This window comes from Labrus bergylta, chromosome 7 (genome assembly GCF_963930695.1).
Source record: "Labrus bergylta chromosome 7, fLabBer1.1, whole genome shotgun sequence".
NCBI lineage: Eukaryota > Metazoa > Chordata > Actinopteri > Labriformes > Labridae > Labrus > Labrus bergylta.
Window position 1 is genome coordinate 33,692,204 of NC_089201.1, and position 4,372 is coordinate 33,696,575.

The 4,372-nt window shown below is 40.1% G+C and overlaps 1 long non-coding RNA gene across 1 annotated transcript; it reads left to right on the top strand.

The window, feature by feature from the left end:
• The first annotated feature begins 220 nt into the window (after window positions 1-220).
• LOC136179603 (uncharacterized) lies at window positions 221-1,388 on the top strand. Its single transcript, XR_010666597.1, has 3 exons — window positions 221-324; window positions 425-526; window positions 615-1,388. It is a non-coding gene; the product is annotated as an uncharacterized lncRNA (long non-coding RNA).
• Window positions 1,389-4,372: the final 2,984 nt, after the last annotated feature.

The window sequence follows — 4,372 nt, forward strand, 5'->3', positions numbered from 1 at the left end:
AAGAGGGACATACAGGCATAAAATGAAGTATAAAAGTGATATGAGCAGAAAACCGGCAAGATAAAAACAGTGTGCAAATGTAAGAGACTGATGAATGACTTGATAACCAACATGATGTGTCACCTAATCATGTAAAATGCCGCCACTCTACAAAGCTTTGTATTTTTCACATTTCTTTTTATCATGTCACTATTATTTCAATAGGGCTCTGATGCAACCGGTCTGAACAAAGTTGGAGTAAATATTTCCATTGTCGACTACACAGATTCTGATGAATCTCAGACTCCATCTAGGAATCCTGTTCATGTTAACAGATGTTTTCAGGTATTGTGAAGTTGGTACATTTTGTGTGTGTATCTTTTTCATCAATTGTGTTATTTTGTTGTTGATAGAAGTGAAAAAAAACATTTCTTTTGGACTCTAGATATCAAGTCCAAGTTCTGCCTCTGACTATGAACTCAGCCTCTCCAAAAAGGGTTACCACCAAGTTCCTATCCCTAGGCTTAGGAGGACCAAAAGCATACAGGTAAAGAAACAAATAATTTTGAGCAAGATGAAAAAAAGGTTAAGCAAATATTTCAACAAGAATTTATATTACATTTTATTTTCCCAAGATGAAAAACTGGATTGATTTGGATTCGGATGAGCTTTTTGACTCAACCTCAGCTGACAGTGGAGAGGAATATATCCCAAAGACCAGTGAAGATTCTGATGGTACAGACATCAGTGAAGTTCTTGGGCCCGTCAAACAGAGAGAGAGCCAGAGAGACAGTTTGCTTCAAAGGCATGTGGATGACATTGAAGATAGTGTTTTTTCCCCAACAGAAGCAAGTGCCTCTTCAAAACAGTTGGTTTATAGAGGACGCTCACCCTTAAGAAAGAGATGCAGCCGTGGTACAAGACGTAAAAGGCAACGTTTAACTAGTGTGTCCTGTGCTACAACACCAACTAGGAGTGGTAACTCATCAAAACTGAGTGAAATAGGAGACACTGGTTCCCTGTTAGAAAACTCAATTCCAGATCTGGACCAGAATCTTCCTGACAGTGCCTCTTCACTCCTTACAGAAGATAGAGATTCTGATGATTCACTCGTCATACCTACCATCTGTAAAAAGGAGAACGGGTCAAGAATATACAACAAAAAGCAGTTTTGTCTTTACTGTAAGTTGGGAGTTGTTAAAATTGCAAGACATTTGGAGCGGGCTCATCCCAATACGACAGAGGTTGCAGAGGCTTTATCCTTTCCTAAACGCTCAAAAGAAAGACGAATGCATCTGGAACATTTGAGAAACAGAGGCAACTTTGCACACAATGTTGAAGTATTAAATTCCGGTGTTGGAAATCTTGTTCCTCGCAGGCAGCCAAGACAGGACTCCAAAGCACAGGATTTCATGCATTGTACATATTGTCAAGGGTTTTATGCAAGGAAACTTCTTTGGCGGCACATGATCGTCTGCAAGTTCAAACCTAATGTTCCAGGCAAACCAGGCAAAACCTGTGTCCAGGCTCTCTGTGCATTTACTACACCACCACCACCTGGTGTCAAACAAGAACTTTGGAGATTGATAACCAATATGGTACAAGATGAAGTTTCTTCTGCAGTCAAATCTGATGCCTGTATCGTGGAGTATGGTGAGCATCTGTTTAACCGACTTGGTTATGATGCTGGCAAACATGAGTACATTCGGCAGAAATGTAGAGAGCTTGGAAGGCTTCTGCTCTGCTCAAGGAAAACCACTTCCTTAAAGACTATTCAAGACCACATCAAACCTGCAAACTTTATGCAAGTTGTGCAAGCTGTGAAATGTGTGGCAGGCTATGACAGTGAAAAACATGCTTATAAGTGCCCAAGTCTTGCTCTCAAAATTGGACATAGCTTGACTAAGATTTCTCTTCTTGTTGAAAGCCGTGCCAATGTACAGAACAACTACAGTGTGGCAAAAGATGCTGGTACCTTCCGCAGAGTATATGAGGCCAGATGGAACGAGATGATATCAGCTGCATCTCTAAGAACTCTTCAGGAATCCAAGTGGAATACCCCTCTGTTGCTTCCATTCACAAAAGATGTCCAGACCTTGCATTCTTTTTTGGATGTTCAACAAAAGCACATCCACGCAAAATTATCGACAGAGGCATCCCCGCAGACATGGACACAGCTGGCAAAGATCACTTTGACACAAGTTATTTTGTTCAACCGAAGAAGAGCAGGGGAGGTGTCCAAAATTCCCCTGTCTGCATATCTGGCTAACAATGTATCAGACCCTCGGGAAGATGTCAGTGAAGCTCTGTCTGCATTAGAAAAGAAACTCTGCCAACACTTCAGAAGGATTGAGACAAGAGGAAAAAGGGGAAGAAAAGTTCCTGTGCTTTTGACCCCAGCAATGCAGCAAGCATTGGATCTGCTGGTGAGCAAACGGCATGAATGTGGGGTTCCTCAGGAGAACAAGTACTTATTTGCAAGACCAACTGCTTTTACCTGCTACCGTGGTTCTGATAGCCTTAGACATTTTGCCAAGGTCTGTGGTGCAACAAGTCCTGAAAGTCTAACCTCGACAAAACTGCGCAAACAAACAGGAACACTATCTCAAGTTCTCAACCTCAGTAATACAGAGCTGGATCAGTTAGCAGATTTTCTCGGCCATGATATAAGAGTGCATCGGCAGTTCTACAGACTTCCTGAGGGCACCCTCCAACTTGCTAAAATAAGCAAAGTTCTCATGGCTCTGGAAAAAGGAACGCCTGGCAGAATTTAAGGGAAAGACCCTCGATGAAATCAGCATTGACCCTGAGGGTACTATTGTTTTTAAATCTCTTTTCAAATGTCTCTACATAAATAAAAAATGTACATTAATACTTTTATTTCATACATTTTCCTAAATGCATTATTTATGCATGAATCAAATGAATTTAAACCAGAGTCATTCTCCTTACTACCACCCCCTAACAGAGAATGTGCATCCTGACAGCGATGCTGAGGTGGAGCCAGACAAACACGGTAAGTATTTTCATGTGAGTTGAATTGTGAACATGCTCATGTATTTAGAAGACATCCATTATGTGTAAGGATATCCCATTTATATTTTTGGCTCCTTTAATGTAGTATAACTTCTGTCACTTAGTCTGTTTCTTTTGTTTACTAAATGTTAATATTGTATGAGTTAAAGATAAACAGTTCAATGCAACTCATCCTCCCCTTAGTGGAACTTGTGTCTTCAGAGCTTGCAGTCCTCTAATTTGTACTAGCATTTGGTGAGGGGAATGCTCCCACTGTGGACTCAGTTTGTTGAAAGGAGTAGCATAGTAACAGCCACACGGAGGGATAAGACTAATTTTGACAATACCAGTCCATTAGAATGCTGATACTGATTATTAGGTTGAGCCTGGGACATAGTCATTTACTGGGGTAGGATAAATACACTAGAATTTCATATTTTCTGTTGCTGTTTTTTTTGTTGTTGTGGTTTTTAGAAAGTCAGGTCACATCCAGTCAGAGGGAGGAGAACGAGGCATCAGATGTGGGCCATAGCAATGCCTCACCACAGCAGAACCGTAGCGATGCCTCACCACAGCAGAACCGTAGCGATGCCTCACCACAGCACCCTCAGTCATCAAAAAGAGAAAGAGGCAAGTGCTAAAAGACCAATCTAAAAAAAATGTATATTATTGTCCAAGGTTGATTTGTTTGATTGTCAGTGTGTTTTATGATGCTGTACTGTAATAGACATTGTGGGAACAAAGACAATTCTTGTTTTAAAACAGGGAATGATGATCAGGGTCTTCAGAAAGAGTCAGCTTTATTGTCCACGTGTGTGTAAGAATACAAGCATACGAGTTTGGCTCTGGTTAACTTTACTCTCTATCTACAAGCATTAAACATTAAACTAAGATGTAAAGCCAACATTACACAATAAGATGTTGGAATAAACATAATGTAATAACAGAGCAAATTGTTTAATTTACATGAGATAGATCAATTTTACAGTATTTTCAGTTACATACATTTGTGCATCAAATAAAGAAATTATATTAGCATGATTAACTGTGAATGAATATACATAATAGTTAAGTAATATATTAATTGATAGGTAAATAATGTTATTTAAATTCACATTGGCTGTCACATGACTTTTTCACAGTGATAGTTCTGATGCTGTGACTATTATGTATTCATCGGTGTGACGGCCTGGGGGAAGAAACTATTCCTGTGTCTGGTTGTTTTGGTGTACAGTGATCTAATGGAGCATGATGAGTTTCAACAGTTTGTGTCTTGGCTGTAAGGGATCTGCAGGAATGTTACCTGCCCATTCCCTGACCCTGGACCAGTATAAGTTCTGGGTGGAGGGCCTGATGAGTTTCTCTGCAGTCCTGATTG